This window comes from Dama dama, chromosome 29 (genome assembly GCF_033118175.1).
Source record: "Dama dama isolate Ldn47 chromosome 29, ASM3311817v1, whole genome shotgun sequence".
Lineage (NCBI taxonomy): Eukaryota > Metazoa > Chordata > Mammalia > Artiodactyla > Cervidae > Dama > Dama dama.
The window spans coordinates 67987996-68010317 of NC_083709.1; the positions used below are offsets into that span (position 1 = coordinate 67987996).

Genomic DNA, 22322 nt, shown 5'->3' on the forward strand with positions numbered 1-22322 from the left:
ATTTGCAGATGACAAGATACTCTCTCTATACAAAATCTCCACATAAAAACTATTAGAATAAATGAATTTAGCAAGGTAGCAGGATATAAGATTAACATAGGGAAATCTGTTGCATTTCTTTACACTAACAATGAAATATCAGAAACAGAAAGTAACAACCCTATTTAAAACCATGTCAAAAGCAAACAAAAAACAACTTAGGGATAAACTTAACCAAGGAAGTGAAAGACTGACATGTTGGAAGCTATCCTACACTGATAAAGGAAAGTGAAGATGATTCAAAGAGAAGAAAAACTATCCAATGCTCTTGGGCTGGAAGAATGAATACTATTAAAATGGCCATACAACTCAAAGCAATCTACAGGTTCAATGCAATCCTTATCAAAATACCTGTGAAAAATTATATTTTTCACAGAACTAGAACAAATAATCCTAAAATTTATATGGAGCCACAAAAGATCCAAAATTGTCAAAGCAATTCTAAGTGAGTGCCAATTCTGAGGAAAAAAGAACAAAGTTGAAAGTATAACCCTTCCAGACTTCAGACTATATTACAAAGATACAGCAATCAAAACAGTACAGCACTGGCACAAAAACAGCCATATAGACCAATGGAACAGACTTGAGAGCCCAGAAACAAACTCACACACCTACAGTCAAATTAATTTATGACAAAGAAGCCAAGAATATAAAATGGGAAAAGACAGTCTCTTCAACAAGTGATGTGAGGAAAGATGGACAGTAACATGTCAGTCAATGAAACTAGAGCACTCCCTCATACTACATACAAAAATAAACTCAAAATGGTTTAAAGACCTAAAGATAAGACATGACACCACAAAACTTCCACAAGAGAACACAGGCAGAACATTCTCTGACATAAATCGTAGCAAAGTTTTCTTAGATTAGTCTCGCAAGGGAAAAGAAATAAAAGCAAAATCTAAGTTTTGCACAACAAAGGAAACTGTCAACAAAGTGAAAAGACAATCTACAAAAGGAGAAAATATGTGCAAACGATCTCACTGACAAGGGGTTAATGCCCAAAATACACAAACAACTCATACAACTCAACATTAAAATGAAAAAAAAAAACCTCAAAAAACTACCCAATCAAAAAATGGACAAAAGACCTAAATAGACATCTCTCCAAAGAAGACATGTAGATGGTCAACAGGCACATGAAAAGATGCTCAACATTGCTAATTATTAGAGAAATGCACACCAAAACCACAATGATGTTATCATGTCACACAGTCAGAATGGCCATCATCAAAAACTCTACAAATAAAGAATGCTGGAGAGGGTGTGGAAAAAACAGAATCTTCCTACGCTGTTGGTCGGAATGTAAATTGGTGCAGCCACTATGGAAAACAGCATATGGGTTCCTTAAAAAACTAAAATAGAGCTACCATATGATCCTGCAATCCCACTCCTGGGTATATATCTAGAGGAAACTTTCATTTGAAAAGATGCATGCACCCCAATGTTCATAGCAGCATTATTTACATTAGTCAAGATAAGGAAGCATTCCAAGTGCCCATCAACACATGACTGGCTTAAGATGTGGTGTATATGGAAAATTCTTGGCCATTACTACTTCCCTGGTAAGGAATCTGCCTGCAGTGCAGGAGACCCAGGTTCAGTACCTGAGTTGGGAAGATCCCCTGGAGAAGGGAATGGCTATCCTCTCCAGTATTCTTGCCTGGAAAATTCCATGGAGAGAGGAGCCTGACAGGCTATAGTCCATGGGGTTGCAAAGAGTTAGACATAACTGATTAACTATGCAATATTACTCAGCCATCTGCAGCCAGATGGATGGACCTAGAGAATATCATACTTAGTGAAGCAAGTCACACAGAGACAAATATATGATACCACTTACATGTGGAATCTACAAAATAATACAAGTAAAAATATACACACAAAACAGAAATAGACTCACATAGAAAACAAATTTATGGTTACCAAAGGGCAGGGTTGGGGGGAGTAACTTAGGAGCATGGGATTAATAAACTATCAATACTATACATAAAGTGGGCTTCCCAGGTGGTGCTAGTGGTAAAGAACCAGCCTGCCAATATGGAAGACTAAGAGACATGGGTTTGATCCCTGGGTTGGGAAGATCCTCTGGAGGAGGGCATGACAACCCTCTCCAGTATTCTTGCCTGGAGAATCCCCATGGACAGAGGAGCCTGGCAGGCTAGGTCCATAGGGTCACAAAGAGTCGGACACAACTGAAGTGACTTAGCACTCAGCACTCTTACATAAAGTACACATATATATAGCAGACAAATATATATATATGTCTATATATATACTATATATACTATAGTATATATATGTCTATATATATAGTAGACAAATATAGCACAGAGAACTATATTCAGTATCTTACAGCAACATAATGGAAAATAATCTAAAAAATAAATAACTAAATCACTCTGTACACCTGAAACTAACACAATATTGTAAACCGACTCTATTTCAATTTTAAGAAAAGGATACACGTTTTGCCCCCTCCCCCTTTTCTTTGTCATTGGGGCTTCTGAGCCACGGAATTAAAAGTAACAAATGTTCCCCAGGGCTTGTGCCTTAAAGAACTGACAACAGTGCGAATCTGTTTAGACAGGAGGGAGCAGGTCCTGAGGCAGGGTTCAAACTGTTCCTTTTTAAATCTGTTCCCAAGAGTGTGAGAACTCCAGGTTTCTGTGAGGTTCCTACCTAACCACACTGGAGGGATCCGCATGCCTCTGGGCCACCTGAGTGTCCCCAGACTCAGTGGGGAAGGCAGGGGCCATTCCCTTGGGAGATGAATCCTACGGAACCTGGCTCTCAACAAGTAGACTCTATCCCTTCCTAGCCCCTTGAGGCAAATCCTTTAACATCTGTGAGCTTGTTTCCTTATCTGTAAACAGGCTTGCGATGGCTATCTTGCTATCCTTCATGAGGATTTTGAGAATTTCCAAAGGAAAATAAATCATTTATTCAACAAATATTCATCAATTGTCTAATCTTGTGCTAGGCACTGTTCCAAGTACTGACAACCAGTAAACAAGACCTTCAGGGACAGAAAGTACATTTAAAAAAATAATAACATAAAGGCTGCAAAGACAAATAAAGCAGGCTAAGGGGTGTACATGTGTGCGCCCACGTCAAGGAAGGTCTCCGATGAAGTGACATTTGAACAGAGACCGGAGTGCCATCTAAAGCTATGGCGTGAGATCACCAGAGACGGTGAAGGTGACCAACGCCTCGCCAGCCTAACATCTAAATGGCATGAAGTGGAAAAGGACTTGATAGAGGAGAGACTGGGAGCGAACACCCTGAGAAAACCATACAGAATTCTGGTCAACATAAGGCGCCGGAATTGAGGCACTGCTGTGCCGTCCAGGCTGCCACTGCTTCCAAGAGGGTGGCGGCTGTGCATTTAGATCACTGCATATCACGACGGGTCAGCGAGCTGGGGTCAGGAGTAAAACCTCCAGTGGCATCTCTGCAGCTCACTAATGCTCTTGGGAGAGTGCAGTGTGGGGTGGGAGGAAGTACCGAGTCACAGCATAGGGACACCCCGTGCGAGGAGCGAGGCAACACATGCAGACGCAGGGTGGCCAGGGGACGCGGCATCTGAACACCGGCTGTAGAGCAGTTCACTGCAGCCAGTTAGACATTCTCTGCCCTCAAGGAGCTTATCGTTTTATTTAAGGCTTCAGTGTGCTGCCTGTCTCCCCTGAGTAAAATGTAAGCTGCTTTGTAAGATGCCTAGAACCATGCCTGGCCCACAGTGGGTGCTTAATAAACACTTACTGAATGAATGAATGATCACCATCATCAGTTATCTGGTGTACAGTATTAGAACAGCCTCAGCTATAGAACCCATACTTTGAGACAGATCCTTGTGGAATTAAAAAAAAAAAAGTACATAAAACCCAAGTATGTGGTCAACACTTGCTATGTATAAGACTGTGGTGAGCACTGTGACAGTCAGAAATAATATAAAGACCTCACCCTCAAGTCTGGCAGGAGACGAAGATAACACTACCACCAGCTTCCCCCACCCCCCAAAAACCACAGTACAAGGAAAAAAGTGCTCAGAGCCATAAAAGAGGGAAAGTCTGTGTGTAAAGAATAAAAATGTGACCCCTAGCTGGGGGAATCGGCCAGTCATAAGAGCAGGCAACAAAAACAGCAGGAGCTACTGTTTACTTAGCATGACTGTCTGAAGGGCACACCATTAAGCACGCTTCAGGCATTATTTCCTTTTATTCTCTCAGCGTCTCTTCAAAAGCCTTACAACTCAGAATGTTGTTTCTATGACCTATAAGAACTGGTTAGAAATGCCAACGCTTGGGCACCATTCCATAACTATTGGATCAGAATTGGCATTTTAACAATTTTACAGGGAATTCGTATGTACTGCATGTTTAAGAAGCACTGATTTAAAACTATTATTGTCTTTAAAGAAACTATGCGAGACAACTTAGGTGACAAATGGCTTACCCCAAATCACTCTGCTAGAGAGGCACAGAGCCCCCTTTTGAAGCCAGACCTTACCCCAGTGTTTGGGTTTTTAATCATTAAGTCTCATGGAAGAGCTGACGTCGGAGATACGAGGTGATGTTGGGGCATCCAGAGAAAAGATGAATGGGGACTGTGGACAGAGGAGAGGGTCAGCCAAGGCCCCAGGCAGGAAATGTCGGCCGGGCTTCCCTGGTGGCTCAGACAGTGAAGAATCTGCCTGCAATGTGGGAGACCTAGCTTTGATCCTTGGATTGGGAAGATCATCTGGAGGAGGGCATGGCAATCCACTCCAGGTTTCTTGCCTGGAGAATCCCATGGACAGAGGAGCCTGGTGGGCTATGTAGTCCATCAGGTCTCAAAGAATCAGACATGACTGAGCAACTAATCACAGCACAGAGGATACAGGAAGAAACTCGGTCTGGCTGAAGCTCCGGGAATCTAAAGGGGTCAGGGAGAAAGATCAGCTGGTTCAGGTAATGCAGAGTTTTTGTTCACTTGAGGGCAGTAAGGAGCTGCCGTGAGTCCCAGCACAGATGGCCCTACCCATCCTGAGAAGAGTCAGACAAAAAGGACCCAACCACCTTCTAGTTGGGGTCTGCCTCTCCCTCACTGGACAGCCTTGAGGGTGGGACTAAACAACCCTGCCTTCCTGTCCCGTGTTTGTACAATGAAGAAAACGCACTTACTTCCTACCTAGAGGAGGCCACATCAGTATATCAAAGTGGCAGGAATTTTGCTTTTAACAAAAAAGCAGGGGAAAAAAGCCAAGACAGTTCAGGATTCTAGTATTTCAAAGGAAAAATGAAGAGATTTTCCTCCCCTGTTCTGAAGCATACTAAATACAAACTGTATTAGTTAAGGAGCCATAATAGGTTAATGACTTTAGACTTTTCTTCAAATCAAGTACATTTCCTAGAGCTTTGTTGATCTTAGTTTGAAAGTACACAGAGATTAAAATACAGAGAACCACCAAAGAGCTCCCAACACATACCTACACTTACACATGTACACACTCTGTTGGAAAATGAAACAAAGCTTAAAACTTTGAAGATGACAGATCTCATTTGGGCTTTTTATCATTTCTTCAAACCTCAGTACTCTTCAGCCTGAGAAACAACCAACTGTTTCTTACTTTCTGCTTTGAAAATTTGATGACACAGACAAGAATTCTGTGTTCTGGTGCATTTACAGGGCTGAGTGCGGCTGGGAGCTATAAGGACCCGCTTTCTCTCCTTCAATGCACTGCCATTTATTCTCACCTAGGAGAGTGCACTGGGTCAGGGAAACCCAAAATCTGGATTTGAATAGGATTCTAGTTCACCAGGTGATCTTGAGGGGGCCGGGAAAGGTTGAGGCTTATTAAACCCCAGGTGCTTTTTATATGTCATCTCAGTAAGCACTTCTAACACCCGAGAGGTGGTGGTCCTCTCATACCCGATTCCAGGAATAAAGGTTATCCCATCTTTTATTCAGCAAGCAGTACAGCCATTCCCAGCCTGGACTGAGTCCAAAGCCCCTGCCTCCTAGTTTCCTTTCTGAGGTTCTGGGATTCCTAACTTGTGCCATGATGGTAAAAGACCTTCTAACCTCATCATTACACAAAACTCACAGATCATGAAATAAGCATGAATTTACTCCTGCAAATATTATGTACTAGAGTATCACACAGTGTCTGAGCAGGACTCAGTTAGGAAGCCTGGGCCAAAGATTTAGGACCTCAAGCCAGTATTTGTGAGAATCAAGGCACCTGTGCCCAGCAGCAGGCCTCTGGCCAGCAGGCGGAGGAATGAACACAGACCTTCAACTGACCCCAACCAACCCAGATGTTTTGGCGGCAGCCCTCTGGCCTCCCAGGCGGCTTGGTCTGCGGAGGAGACAGATCTTATGTTTCTTTCTCACCACCTCATCACCTCCTGCCTCTCACTTGGCCACATACAGCTTCCCAGAAATTTCTCTTCAATCACTCTCAGCTTGAGACAATTCCACACCAAGTGATTATTATTTTACACCTGAGATCACATGTTCAGTGGAGTCCGAACATCTGGGTCTCAGCTTCCTCATCTATTAAAGTGGGGCGGGGGGAATAATAAAACCCTCGGGAGTTGTTGCGAGAATACAATGAGACAATGAATGGAAATCACTGAACATTGCGCCTGACACATAGTAAACACACAATATATAGGGATGAATTGCCTCTCTGCTACTGACTCTTTCCTTTCTCTAAATTCCTTTCTCTTTCTGTACTGCCTTTGAATCAACCCTCCAACATCTTAGAAAAACAAATCATAGTAAGTGATGGTTTTCTGTAGTGAGATAAGATACAGGGACAGCAGAGACGGAGTGGCGGTCATGGTCGCCCTTCCTGGCCTACAAAGCAGACAGGCCCACCAGGCGAAGCGGCGGGTGCAGAGGATTCTTACTGCAACGGAGCTACCTGATGTCACTTGATGGCAAAGAGAATGAGGTTTCTTTTCAGGACAGCATCACTGAGAAAGAGCACAGGCAGCAATAGAAATCCACCCATGCCGGCACTGACCCTAAGTTCTGAGTGTCTGTTCTAGTGAGTCTCTTGACTCCAAGAGCTAACAACAGAGAGCTTATCACAAGGGTTTATGTGACATTTGGGGGATGGATTTTAAAGGAAACACAAGAATAGAAACAGAGTAGGTCTGGGTTTCCCAGAGTCTAGAATGGTCTGGACCAATGGCAGCCCCAAGGCCCACAGCACCTGGAGTGTGGGTCTTCACTCTTCACATGACTCTGCCCCTCTTCAAGGATCTCCTCTGGTTTGGAGTCTACAAAACATTTCTCTCCTTCATTACTTCTGCTTCGTTCTAAGATCAGCTAGCCAGGGCTCCTCAAAGGCTGGACTCCACCTCATGGCTTCTCTCTCTATGCCATTTCAGCTTCAATTTCTGTAGCTAAGTGTCCTTCTGAATCCTCAGTTTAAATGTCTAAGAGAACACACATCTTGTTTTACACTGGGTCACATCACAGGTCCACGGTGAGGCCAGCAATTGGCTGCTCTTGGATCTAATGTCCATCTCTGGTTCAGTAAGTTTTGAGCAGGGTGTAGGGGTAGAGCAAGATTTTATGGTAGAAACACAGCTGTCTGGGGCTGCCACTCCATGAACAGGAGATATGGATGTAGAAGTTTCTCTTAGGGCTGTGGGAATGGCAAGCACCACAGCTGACATGTTGAAAACATCTATACACACTAGAGCCCCACACGTCTGCTGTCAACCACCGAGATGTCCTCAACCAACAACGCCAAGGTGCCCAGAGTGAGTAAGGAATTGTTGACCAGCCCCCTCCTTCCTTGTCAGTGGGCTCGTAAATAGTGATGTCCTCCCACTCTGTTCTTGTAAAGATTAAACGCGTTAATTCCAAATGCAACCTCTCTCACCCTCTTGAGTCTCTGTGTCTGTCCGTCAGCCCTTGCTCAGTACAGTGGACTGTGGCAGCTGTAATTCCGTCTGCCCGGCACACGTTCCCTCTTCACAATTTGTATTTACTGTTGGTTGTTCTGGGTCTTCGTTGCTGCACACGGGCTTTCCCTAGTTGCGGCAGGTGGGGCTACTCTCTGTGGCGGCTTCTCGTTGCAGAGCGCGGGCTCTGAGCGCACACGCTTCGGCAGCTGTGGTGCCTGGGCTGAGCTGGCCCTCAGGATGTAGGATCTTCCTGGACCAGGGATCGAACCTGTGTCCCCTCCACAGGCAGGCGGATTCTTAACCACTGGACTACTAGGGAAGTCTGCACCTTCCTTCTTGTGGTTTTTTTTAAGAAGAACCCCCACTCCCACTTCATTTAGTCCTGAGTCCAGGGGCTGTCATGCAAAGTGCTTCAGCCCTTCATCACAGAGGATGGATCCCTGGCCCAAAGTAGATGATCAGAATAAACCATCCCCCCTTGCCAGGCATGGGGACAACTCAGATGAGTCCATCTGAGGAACGAAGCCAAACTAAGACAAACAAGGTTAAGTGACTATGAGAGATAGAGAAAGCACCCTAAGAATATTTTTGGGCCCCTGGATCCAGCTAGGCAGTTTTATAAGCCAAGAGAGTTTCTTTTTAGAGTTAAGAGTGAAAAAAAAAAAAAATAAAGTTAAGAGTGCCTAAACTGGTCACTTGCAACGAAGAGAGTCCTGACAGGTACAAACAGAGTTTTCTCAAGGAAATTCTTTGCTCTCTGACTTTTCTCTTCCCTTATCTCACTTGTTCCATCTCCCGGTCCTGAAATGACTCTAATCAAAGCTGATACACTGTATTATAACAAGTTTACCGTTAAGCGGCAAAGGAAAAGACAGTTCAAGTGGCCTAAGGTCTTGTACCATCCAAAAGAAGAGTAGAGATATTTATCATTTCCATAATTTGTCAACTTTAATTAAATTAAAATTTCAAGGGTAACCACTAAAAGAAGAGCAAGAAGAGCATAATGTCCAAACTAGAAAGAAGGGGGGAAAAGCAGTGATTAAAAATAACCTCCCCAAAAGGAAAAAGAGAGCTAAAATAAAAGGAGAACTAGCAGGACAAACACACAGTGAAAGCATAAAATATGACGACAAACTTAAACATAAATACATCTGTGGCTGTATTAAATGAATACGGAGTAAACGTTCCAGTTAAGAGACAAAAATTATAAAAAACCAAAACCCAACTATATGCTATTTATAACAGGCATCCTTAAAACACCCAGAAACAGAAAGGGTGAAACAAAAAGGACAGGAAAAGATATACCTCGCATAAATTAACCAAAAAAGATGGTATAGCTATACTGGCATCAGATAAAATAGAGTTTAAGGCTAAAAAAGCTTCTTTACTTGAAATAAAAAAGGGCAACTTCATAAACGATAAAAGGTTAGTACACCAGGAAGTATAACAACTCCATATGTGTGTGCACTTGATAATTGGGCTCAAAGATATAAACGCCAAAAATTAAAAGGTAAAACAGACAATTTCATTATCATAGTTGTATATTTTAACACATTTCTCAATAATAGCTAAGATAAGCAAAAAAATCAGTAAGGATCAAGATTTGAAAATAATTAATAAACCTGATCTAATGGCATTACACAGAACTATTACAGACAATCCAATAATTAAAGAATACAAATTATTTTCAAGCACACACATAACACTTATAAAAACTCAAAACAGAGCCCTAACAGAAATTTCAACAAATTTAAAAGATTAAGATTATACAGAACAAGCTCACTGACTACAATCAATTAATAAAAGATGACTAATAAATAACTAATAATTAACTAATAAATAAATAACTAATAATTAAAAGATAATAACTAATAAATAATTAATAAAAGATATCCTTGGAAGTGAAGAAAACATTTCTAAGATACCTATGAGTCAAAAGGGCAATCACAAAAAAAAAAAAAAAAAAAAAGGGGCAATCACAGTGGGAACTAGAAAGTGTTTGGAAATAAATGATTAAAATACTACACATCAAAACTCATGAGCTCTGGCTAAACAGTATTTGGAGAAAAATGCTTAACCTTAAATGTAAAGAATAAAAATAAAAAGTAAAGAACTTAATGAACTAAGCATCCATTTCAAAAAGTTAGAGGAAAAATAAAAAAATATACAAGAAAAGTAAAACTCTTTTTAAATAAAAGCAGAACTTCATGGAATAGAAAACCCAACCATGGAGAAAACCAATGAAGACAAAAGTTGGTTCTTCAAAACGAACCTCTAGCCCAGGTTGGATGCATGAGACAAGTGCTCAGGGCTGCTGCACTGGGAAGACCCAGAGGGATGGGATGGAAAGGGAGGTGGGGGGGGGGGGGGGGGATTGGGATGGGGAACACATGTAAATCCATGGCTAATTCATGTCAATGTATGGCAAAAACCACTACAATATTGTAAAGTAATTAGACTCCAACTAATAAAAATAAATGGGGGAAAAAAAAAAGAAAAGGAACCTCTACTGAAGCTCAAGAAGAAAAAAGAGAAGGCGTAAGAATGAAATCAGATGGAAAGAAGGTATTGCTACAGATGTTGCAGACATGAAAAGGGAAAGGAAATATTACAAACTTTATATAAATAAATTTGAAACTTTAAAAGGGACAAACTCCTGAAAACTATTACTTAAGAAAACTATTAAACTATTCTTTAAGAAGAAATTGAAAAACTTGTCCTAGAAACACTAAAAACATTGACTCTGTAGTTAAAAATAACATAACAAAATAAACTCGCAGACCCAGGTCGCTCTGTCAGAGTTCTCTCTTACCTTCAGGGGACAAAGGAGGGAAACTAATACGGATGTTGGAAGTGGAAGATTACGGGCATGATTTGATCTTTGGACCAACGGTAGTGGCAGGGATTGTAGCTTGTCCCACTAACCTTATACTTGTGAGTTTCCCCAGAAACTGTGACTGACCAGAATCCTGGAGAGGCTGTACCTGGATGGAGTGACACTGATGTAGAAGGCAAAGGTTTGACTATAGGCAATACCACTGGTGCCCCACCCAGATCCTCTTTGCTGCCTAGGGCACCCATCCCCCAGACAGAAGTGTCAGCCGCTAACAACACACTGATGTCTCTTCTCCAGAAAACTGCCACCTCACCTAGTTATCCTTCTCTTCCTCTCCTCCCTCCATCCTGCTTCCCTCATCCTCCTTTTCCTGACCACTTCTTCCAATGCATCGTTTGAGTGTTAATCCCCACGGAGGTCCTGCTTCAACAGAATAGGGTCTAAGATAAGCAGCTAGGAGGATAAAGAGAGTCACAGAGCAGGAGAAGGCACTTTTAAAACATATAACTGAGAAGGACCCACTACCCAAAATTTATACAGAACTCGGATAAATCAATAAGAAAAGCTGAAAAACAGGCAAAAGACTGAATAGGCAGCAAACAACAGATGCCATCTGATTAACCAATAAAAAAGTGCTCATCAGTAGTAACCAAGGAAAGAGAATTAAAACCACAGAGATATCAATAAAAATCACCTACAAGAATAGTTTAAAATTTTTAAATTGACAATACCAAGTCATTGCAAGGATGTGAAAAAACAGGAACTGTTATATATTGCTGGTAGCAAAGTAAATTGGTACAATCACTTGGAAAACCGTTTGGCATCATCTAGCAAAGAAATTCTACTTCAGCATATATAACCTAAAGAAACTCATTCACAGGACTTCCCTGGCTATCCAGTAGTTGGGACTCTGATTTCACTGTAGGGGGCGCGGGTTTGATCCCTGGTTAGGGAACTAAGATGCCACATGCTAAGCAGCACGGTCAAAAATTTTTAAATAAAATAAAATGGTTAAATGGTGAATTAAAAAAATAAATACAGAAAAAATTAAGAAACTCATTCACCTACACAATAGAAAATGTCTAAGGATGTTCATGGCGGCACTGTTCTTTGCATTTAGAAACTATAAGATAAGATACTTGTAAATACAAGGATGAATAACACTACTGTGACACATTCATATCATGAAACACTGCTAGCAATGAAAATGAGTACAATCATCACATGGATTCAGCTCACAAACAAGCTGAGCAAAAGAAGCAAACACAAAAAGCCCACAATATGATTCTACATGCATAAAGTTAGAAACCTAGTAAAAAAAGTAACTATCTCTGAGAATGCAAACATAGGTGACAAAACTACAAAGAAAAGCAAAGAAATGATTATCACAAAAGTCAACATAGTTTCTTCCAAGGAGGCGGTTTTGATTTGGAAGGGGGTGCTATGGGCTACTGGCAATGTTTATTTCTTGACATAGGTGGTAGTTACATGTGTATTTTCCTTAGAACTGTTAAACTATACATTTATGGATTTTACCCACATCCATTCTTGTTGTATTTCTCTCTCTCTTTTTAGGCTGTGCCTGAGACATGCAGGATCTTAGTCCCCCCGCCAAGGATTGAACCCGTGCCCCCTGCAGTGGAAGCATGGAGTCTTGACCACTGGACTTCCTGTGTCACATAGTTTTAAAAGTTTAAAACAAAGACAATAAAATAAACATACTGATTACTGTTTGACTCTTACCTATGAAAAGCGAGATGAGTGGGCACCCAAAGTCCTGGAGGAGCTATCTGGTTGAAGGTTGGCATTCCTGAGTATTCTTGGTAGGCAAAATCCTGGAGAGGAATAAGAGTGATTTGCCAAAAAGCCACGGGTTAGGGTTAGGATGAGAAAGGATTCAGCTCCCAAACCCTGAGAAAAGTTTTGAAAATACATAACTCTACTGGGTGGTCTGAGGTGACCCCGACCGAGGCTGCCTCTATGTGCTTCCCAAATAGGGGAGCGTGGGGGAACCCAGCTTAGTGACAAGCTCCACACATGGCCCAGAGTTTGGCCCTTTGGGAGAATGGCTAAGCACAGCGGCATAAATTTAAAAAGCTCCAACCTTGGAATCCAAGCACGGGATCAGCTGGCAGGGCCGTGGTCCAAGAAGGGCAGTGAGCAGCAGTGGACACACTTCCTTAGATGGCGCAGGACAGCTGTTCAACAGTAATACGACACAGCTGTGTCAGAAACCACGTGGGCAGACTATTCAGGCTACTGTCCTCTCCCGTCTGGACAGTAAGACTGACTTCTCTGGACTGTCTGAGCCCCCAGGGGGCTTGCAAGTGGGAGACTTCGTAATTCTCACTAATGGGGGCATTAAGAGACTCGGGAGATTATTCGGAAAAATAAAGAAATATGGGGCTGCTTAGAACCCAACTGGTTTTGAAATGAGATATATGGTTGAACATCCAAAATGAAAGATAAAATCTTAACCAAATGAGTCTGCTTATCTACTTTTATCTACCTTTATGAACATATCATCATATGTACAGGTAGGAACTAATACATCCCTAGGCTAAAAGAAAGACTAACGAGAGAAATAAGGAAACATTTCAAAGAAAGCCCATGATAGGTGACTTAAGAGAAGGTTCATTCATTAAGGTAAGCTGAAAGGACAAAATGCTTTTTGTACTATTATTATTATGTTACTGACACACGCAGAAGGAACTTGTTTCTTTTACATCTTCCTTGAAAAGCATCTCAGTATACATCCTCTTGGTTGCCCAGGACGCCATCCTTATCACCTCTCACTTGCTCCCAATCTCCATCTTTATCAGAGCCCCACTGATTTGCCCCTTCAGATTATCCCTCTAAAGATTCTGAGATACCTAAACCAGGGTCTATACGTGGTGTTGTTCTGTTTTTTTTTTTTTTTTTTTTCTGTTTCTACTTATTACCACTCCTCTTGGCCCTGTCACTGGTAGATGTTTGTTAAAGCAAAGAAGGAAAGAGGCTGGGAGGGAGCAAAGGATATTATGGCTGCACTGCAGCTGAAAAAAAGAGAGAACCACCATCAGAAAACAAACCGCGGGGAACTGGGGCTACCTGACCACATATCAGTTAACAGCTACTTGTGCTATCAGAAAAACACAATTCAGCTGATAACCATGGAAACCAAAATGCAGGCACCGTGGTGAGGGTGGCTCTTTTCAGAAATCTAAAAACAATAAGAGGCCTGCCTGAAACCAGAAAAAAAAATCCAAGCACTGCGCGGGCCCGAGGAGATCCTTTACTAAAAGGCCTGACAAAGCAGCGTTTTCTCCAGTCTCTAAAAGCTCACCAGGCTTCAACAAGGGCCCTGGGACCGCTGGGGCTGATCATGAAACTATTCAGGCCTCTCTCTGTGCATCGGTCCCTTGGGGCCAGCTGCTATGAGGAAGGCTCACTGGGACCTATTGTTATTTTAAAATGTACTAAGAACTGGCAGAGGAATATGTATGTGTGTATTTCTTCTCCAGATCCTATTAGGTACACAAGCACACAATAAGTGCTCCATATTTGCTTGTTGAATAAATGAAGAAATCAGGTCCAAATTCAGGGAAAGTACAGCATCTGGTAAACAGGGTGCGTTCTTTCCACCACCCAGGGCCAACATCCTGTCGGGTCCTGAGAAAATCAAAGTCCTGTCCTCAGTTCTGGGGCCAGTTTCTCCCTTTGGCCAAGGAGACACCAGAGTAGATGGTTTCCCAGGCATCTTCCAGCTCTGACAGCCAATCACTGTATTGTGATTTTTTTTGGTGGCAGCACACGCCTGGCACTTCTCCTTCCCCTCAGAGGGAATCTGATCCCCATCTGCTCCAATACATTAGTGTTCCCATCCTGACTGACTCACTTGGTAGAAACAACAGGTTCACATGCCAACTGCAAATGAGACGGCAAAGGGGGCCCAGGCAGAAATGGGGAAAGAACTCCACTTGGCCCCGTTGGTAGGAAATCACTACAGCACTCTTTTTAGGAATATATACACAGAAACGGAAGTGTGATGGTTCTAAACGTGCCTCACCTGAATGCCTCCCTAGTTTACTAATGTAATACTTGTACTAGTAGCAAATTATTGAGCATTTCTGTGCTGGACACGGTGCTAAGCCCTGTTAGACTTAAACCTCACAACAACCTCATGAGCTAATTACTGCTGTTTTCTTCTTCTAACAGATGGGGTTCTATCCGGCTCGAGGTCGCACGGTAAGTGGCAGAGCTATATGAACCCAGGTGTAACCGACACCCCGAGCTCTGGCTCTTCAAATGGCTTTTCCACCTGTCCTTCACTGTAGTCCTGTGAGCGAGGCAGGGCAGGGGTGATCCCCTTTACTTTCAAGATGGAGAAACCAGTCTCGGGAGAGGCTTTGCGATTTGCACAAAACAGAGAAAACATAAAATGTGCCCCTCGAACACTCGCTCCTGCGTTCCGAGATGAGGGTTCTCTTCCCATCTTCCGCTTCGACTTCACTCACAGACTCGCACAACCTCCAGGCTGAAGGCAAACGCAGAGATCCACCTTCCCGGCCGCGTTTCACAAGAGGGGAAACCAAGGCACAGACGTTCTCCGGTGCAGCTGAGCCTCCAGGTGCCCGCAGAGCGCGGGGCCGCGGGCGGCCTGAGGGCAGCCCTCCCGGGGCAGCCGGGGCCAAGTGGTCAGACTCCTCGGCCGGCAGCCTCGCGAAGCGCCCGAGGTCCCCGGGAGGCAGCCCCAGGGCGCCCGAGCCCCCTCCCCCGGGCCGCCCCCCGCTCCGGGGCCAGGGCATCCCGGGGTCGCGGGCTGTCTCCCCCTTACCTCGCCGGGAGCTGTCCGGGGCGCGAGCCCACAGCACCGCGGGCCTCGGGCGCCGGGGCCGCAGCCACCTGAGCGGCGAGGACCGCGGCGCGCGGCCAGGGGCGGGCGCGCCTCGAGCCCCGCCTGGGGGCGGTATTTGCGGGGCCTGGGCGGGGCGGGCGCCGTCACGTGGCGCGCGGGGCGGGGATGCCGGGAGCGGCGGGCGCGGCCGGGCTGGGCTTCCGGACCACCGCGGCGGGGAGGAACCCGGAGTCTCCGCAGGGAGGGTGGGGAAAGGGAGACGTGAGCGGGGCGGCTGAGGCTTCAGGCGCTACGAAGTCCAGCTCGCGGAAGGACGGTTAAGGCTGGTACTGCATGGCCCCGCTGCAGCAGAAATAGGGTCGGTGGGTGGAAATTGCAGGCAGACGAGTGGGGTCATCACTATGAAGAAGATTCTCCCAGTCACCAGTTACCTACCGCTGTAATGGGCTGTTCCGGGAGGTAATGAGCGACTTTGTAGGTGTGCACAGAGGGGCTGGTTCATTCATTCTACGAACTGACCGCTGGCTATGGTCCAAACAATATGCTGGGAGTGTATATTAAATAATTTTATGTTTACACACTACCGGTCACAGAGTGTTCGTTGTTGCTGCTGCTGCTGCTATGGGCACAGACGTGAACAAAGCTGATGTGGCTTCTATCTTCCTTAAGTTAATTTCTGAGTGGAGAAGGTAGACATTAATCAGATACCATTGAAATAATTTGTAGTAAGTGCGTGGAAAGAACCCAGATTTAAAACTCGGGGGCAAGGGAGGGAGGTCAGGAGTTAGCCAGACGGAAGAGAGGCTGGTAAAGCCTGTGTGAAAGCTCTTGGGTGGGGTAGGGCAGAGGAGAGAAGATTGCCCTTTGGGTAAATGGAAGATGTCCAGTTTGTCTGAAGCTTATTGTGTTGACAGAGAACAGTGTAAGTGAAATTAAAGCCGGGTAGGGATCAGATCACGGAACTTTTAGTAAGTAACAATAAGGATTTTAAAATTTTATGTAAAAGGAAGGCAAAGAAGGGGTGAAGGATATGGGTGGTTTAAGACCCCCCCCCCCTCCCTTTTTTGAAGTATGATAAGAGTCGTGGGGAAGATCCCTTGAAAAAGGAAATGGCAACCCACTCCTATTTTCTTGCCTGGAAAATTCTGTGGACATAGGAGCCTGGCAGGCTGCAGTCCATGGGTTCACAAAGAGTCAGACCAAACCTTTAAAAAAAAAAAAAAGTATGCCAGCTACTATGTGGAGAATAGACAAAAGTAAGAGTGGAAGCATGGAGATTGGTTAAAACTTGAACTGGAGTGATGGTAGTGAAGATGGAAATAGATTCAAAGGACTTTTTTGAGGTAGTCAGCCTCAGGGCTTCATGGGGGAAACTGGGGGGATTCCCCAGTCTTTTAACTTAACGTGACTGGGACCATGAAAATGCTGTTTTGTGAACTACTATCAGTATCAGTTAGGTTGCTCAGTTGTGTCTGACATTTTGCGACCCCATGAACCATAGCACGCCAGGCCTCCCTGTTCATCACCAACTCCTGGAGTCCACCCAAACCCATGTCCATTGAGTTGGTGATGCCATCCAACCATCTCATCCTCTGTCGTCCCCTTCTCCTTCCCTCAATCTTTCCCAGCATCACAGTCTTTTCAAATGAGTCAGCTCTTTGCATCACGTGGCCAAAATATTGGAGTTTCAGCTGTAGCATCAGTCCTTACAGTGAATATTCAGGACTGATCTCCTTTAGGATGGACTGGTTTGATCTCCTTGCAATCCAAGGGACTCTCAAGAGTCTTCTCCAACACTACAGTTCAAAAGCATCAATTCTTCAGCACTTAGCTTTCCTTATAGTCCAACTCTCACATCCATACACAACCACTGGAAAAACCATACCCTTGACTAGACGGACCTTTGTTGACAAAGTAATGTCTCTGCTTTTTAATATGCTATCTGGATTGGTCATAACTTTCCTTCCAAGGAGCAGGCGTCTTTTAATTTCATGGCTGCAATCACCATCTGCAGTGATTTTGGAGCCCAGAAAAATAAAGTCAGCCACTGTTTCCCCATCTATTTGCCATGAAGTGATGGGACTGGATGCCGTGATCTTAGTTTTCTGAATATTGAGCTTTAAGCCAACTTTTTCACTCTCCTCTTTCACTTTCATCAAGAGGCTCTTTGGTTCTTCTTCACTTTCTGCCATAAGGGTGGTGTCATCTGCATATCTGAGGTTATTGATATTTCTCCTGGCAATCTTGATTCCAGCTTGTGATTCCTCCAGCCCAGCGTTTCTCATGATGTACTCTGCATATAAGTTAAATAAGCAGGGTGACAATATACAGCCTTGAAATACTCCTTTTCCTATTTGGAACCAGTCTGTTGTTCCATGTCCAGTTCTAACTGTTGCTTGCTGACCTGCATACAGGTTTCTCAAGAGGCAGGTCAGGTGGTCTGGTATTCCCATCTCTTGAAGAATTTTCCATAGTTTACTGTGATCCACACAGTCAAAGGCTTTGGCATAGTCAATAAAGCAGAAATAGATGTTTTTCTGGAACTCTAGCTTTTTCGGCGATCCAGCGGATGTTGGCAATTTGACCTCTGGTTCCATTGCCTTTTCTAAAACCAGCTTGAACATCTGGAAGTTCATGGTTCACGTATTGCTGAAGCCTGGCTTAGAGAATTTTAAGCATGACTAGCGTGTGAGATGAGTGCAATTGTGTGGTAGGGTGAGCATTCTTTGGCATTACCTTTCTTTGGGATTGGAATGAAAACTGACCTTTTCCAGTCTTGTGGCCGCCGCTGAGTTTTCCAAATTTGCTGGCATATTGAGTGCAGCACTTTCACAGCATCATCTTTTAGGATTTGAAATAGCTCAGCTGGAATTCCATCACCTCCACTAGCTTTGTTCATAGTGATGCTTCCTAAAGTCCACTTGACTTCACATTCCAGGATCCAGGAACTATTATCAGGGGAACATATTGGGGGGAGGGGGGATTGTCAAGAACTCAATGTTGGACTTGTTAAATTTTAAATGCCTGTGTGTCAGCCAAATGGAGATCAAAAGATACTTTGATACAGACCTCTGGATTTTGCAAGAAAATGTCAACTATAGAAATCTAACCTAAAGAACCTTGAAGACCTATGAGACCTTCTAGAACACTAAAAAAAGATGCTTTCATCATAGGGCACTGGAATGCCAAAGCAGAAAGTCAAGAGATACCTGGAGTAACAGGCAGATTTGGCCTTGGAGTACAAAATGAGCCATGGAAAAGGCTAATAGAGTTTTGCCAAGAGAACGCATTGGTCACAGCAAATCCCCTCTTCCAACAACACAAGGGACAACTCTACACATGGACATGACCAGATGGTCAACACCGAAATCAGATTGATTATATTCCTTGCAGCCGAAGATGGAGAAGCTCTATACAGTCAGCAAAAACAAGACCAGGAGCTGCCTGTGGCTCACATCATGAACTCCTTATTGCAAAATTCAGACTTAAATTGAAGAGAGTAGGGAAAACCACTAGACCATTCAGGTCTGACCTAAGTCAAATCCCTTACGATTATACAGTAGAAGTGACAAATAGATTCAAGGGATTACATCTGATAGACAGAGTGGCTGAAGAACTATGGACAGAGGTTCATGACATTTTATAGGAGGCAGTGATCAAGACCATCCCCAAGGAAAAAAAATGCAAAAAGGCAAAATGGTTGTCTGAGGAGACCTTACAAATATCTGAGACAAGAAAAAAAAGAAAAGGCAGAGGAGAAAAAGAAAGATATATCCATCTGAATGCAGAGTTCCAAAGAATAGCAAGGAGAGAGAAGACAGCTTTCCTAAGTAATCAGTGCAAAGAAACAGAGGAAAACAAATGGGAAAGACTAGAGATCTCTTCAAGAAAATTAGAGATACCAAGGGAACATTTTATGCAAAGATGGGCACAATAAAGGACAGAAATGATATGATTCTAACAGAAGCAGGAGATATTAAGAAGAGGTGGCAAGAATACACAGAAGAACTATACAAAAAAGATCTTCATGACCCAGATAACCACGATGGTGTGATCACTCACCTAGAGCCAGACTTTCTGGAGTGGGAGGTTAAATGGGCTTTAGGAAGCACGACTACAACCAAAGCTAGTGGAGGTGGTGGAATTCCAGCTGATCTATTTCAAATCCTAAAAGATGGCACTGTGTAAGTGCTGCACTCAATATGCCAGCAAATTTGGAAAACTCAGCAGTGGGCACAGGACTGGAAAACGTCAGTTTTCATTCCAATCCCAAAGAAAGGTAATGCCAAAGAATGCTTACCCTACCACACAATTGCACTCATGTCACACGCTAGTCATGCTTAAAATTCTCCAAGCCAGGCTTCAGCAATACGTGAACCGTGAACTTCCAGATGTTCAAGCTGGTTTTAGAAAAGGCAATGGAACCAGAGATCAAATTGCCAAGATCTGTTGGATCATGGAGAGAGCAAGAGAATTCCAGGAAAACATCTATTTCTGCTTTATTGACTATGCCAAAGCCTTTGGATCACAACAAACTGTGGGAAATTCTTCAAGAGATAGGAATACCAGGCCACCTGACTTGCCTCCTGAGAAATCTGTATGCAGCTCCAGAAGCAAGAGTTAGAAACAGACATGGAACAATGGACTGGCTCCAAATTGGGAAAGGAGTACGTCAAGGCTGTATGTTATCACCTGCTTATTTAACTTATATGCAGAGTACATCATGCAAAATGCAGGGCTGAATGAAGCACAAGCTGGAATCAAGATGCCAGGGGAAATATCGATACCACCCTAATGGCAGAAAGCAAAGATGAAGTAAAGAGCCTCTTGATGAAGTTGAAAGAGGAGAGTGAAAAAGCTGACTTAAAACTCAAAATTCAAGAAACTAAGATCATGGCATCCGGTTCCATCACTTCATGGCAAATAGATGGGGAAACAATGGAAACAGTGACAGACTTTTATTTTTGGGGGCTCCAAAATCACTGCAGATCGTGACCACAGCCATCAAATTAAAAGAGACTTGCTCCTTGGAAGAAAAGCTACAACCAACCTAGACAGCATATTAAAAAGCAGAGATGTTACTTTGCCAACAAAGGTCTGTCTATTTAAAGCTATGGTTTTTCCAGTAGTCATGTATGGATGTGAGAGTTGGGCCATACCGAAAGCTGAGCACCAAAGAATTGATGCTTTTGAGCTGTGGTGTTGGAGAACTCTTGAGAGTCTGTTGGACTGCAAGGAGATCAAACCAGTCCATCTTAAAGGAGATCAGTCCTGGGTGTTCATTGGAAGGACTCATGCTGAAGCTCCAATACTTTGGCCACCTGATGAGAAGAGCTGAGTCTTTGGGAAAGACCCTGATGCTGGGAAAGATTGAGGGCAGGAGGAGAAGGGGATGACAGAGGATGAAATGGTTGGATGGCATCCCCGACTCAAAGGACATGAGTTTGAGCAAGCTCTGGGAGTTGGTGATGGACAGGGAAGCCGGTGATGCTGCAGTGCATGGGGTCACAATGAGTTGGACACAACTGAGCAACTGATCTGAACTGAACCTAAGAATGCTGTGAAAAATAAATCATTGCACCATCCTGAGGTTTGAAACAGCTGACTCTAGTGATTCCACTGACATATCTCAGTCCTTAGTTTATACAATGTATTCTCTAAAAATATATTCCATCTATTAGTACCATATGATGAATTGTTATTATTACAGATTCTCGGTGAGGCCTGTGTAACCATGCAGCTTTTCTTTTATAAATGGAAAGAAAAACATAAAAACACACGCACCCCAAGCCTACGGCCAACAATTTATTTTAAGCAAAGACAAAGTTGTACACACTCAGTTCAGTTCAGTTCAGTTCACTCAGTCGCGTCCGACTGTTTGGGACCCCATGAATCGCAGCACGCCAGGCCTCCCTGTCCATCACCAACTCCTGGAGTTTACTCAAACTCATGTCCATCGAGTCGGTGATGCCGTCCAGCCATCTCATCCTGTGTTGTCCCCTTACACTAGCTAGATACAAATAGCAGACCACTCTGACTTAGGTCCGATCAGAAAAGGGGAGGTTCAGACTACATCACACTACAATGGGCATGATGATTTATCTCATTATCTTTGGGCAAAGCTATAACATGTTTAATCCTTTGAAGGGTGTCCCATTGTGTGAAACTGGCAGTCTCGATGTCTGTCAAAAAGCAATCGAAAGCCTGAGTTTCTGGATTTGTGCCAGCCAACATTACTGTTTTGGCATTTCTATGAAACAGTTAAGCCTTTCAAAGGAATGCAACAGCTTTCTACAAGAGCATGCTGTCTCTCTCATTAGTGGTACAAACATCTCTTGCCGCATGGAAATTTTGTTTTTAAATATAAGTGCTTAAATACAAAAGCATCATTTGTAAACTGCAGTTGAGTCCCCTCTTCTTTCTGCCCTCACCTCATCTGTGCCTGCCTCCGTCCCACCACCTGATGTGTGTTGATTTTTCTCCTACGTTAGATTAGAAGGGACCTGCGCATCTTTGCGTTCTGGCACATAGGTGGCATTTATTGTAAAATGAGTAAGTATACCCACAGCATCTCCTTAATCATGTGAACATGATTTCCCTTGTGTTACAGAAAAGTGAGGCTCAGAGTGATTTGTCCAGGGTCCACATAGTAGACATCTGTCATTCCTTTTTGGCTGTCCAGTATCTGAACTCGTGCCTA

The 22322-nt window shown here is 43.6% G+C and overlaps 1 protein-coding gene across 1 annotated transcript in view; it reads right to left on the reverse strand.

Moving 5' to 3' along the window:
• The window catches only part of FBXO10 (F-box protein 10), a 46167-nt gene extending 30492 nt beyond the window's left edge, over positions 1 to 15675 (reverse strand). Inside the window, exons 1-2 of the mRNA XM_061132974.1 lie at positions 15602 to 15675; positions 12529 to 12620 (exon numbers count right to left, since the gene is read on the reverse strand). The gene's annotated coding sequence lies outside the window, so the exon portion shown is untranslated. The remainder of the gene's footprint in view (positions 1 to 12528; positions 12621 to 15601) is intronic.
• Positions 15676 to 22322: the final 6647 nt, after the last annotated feature.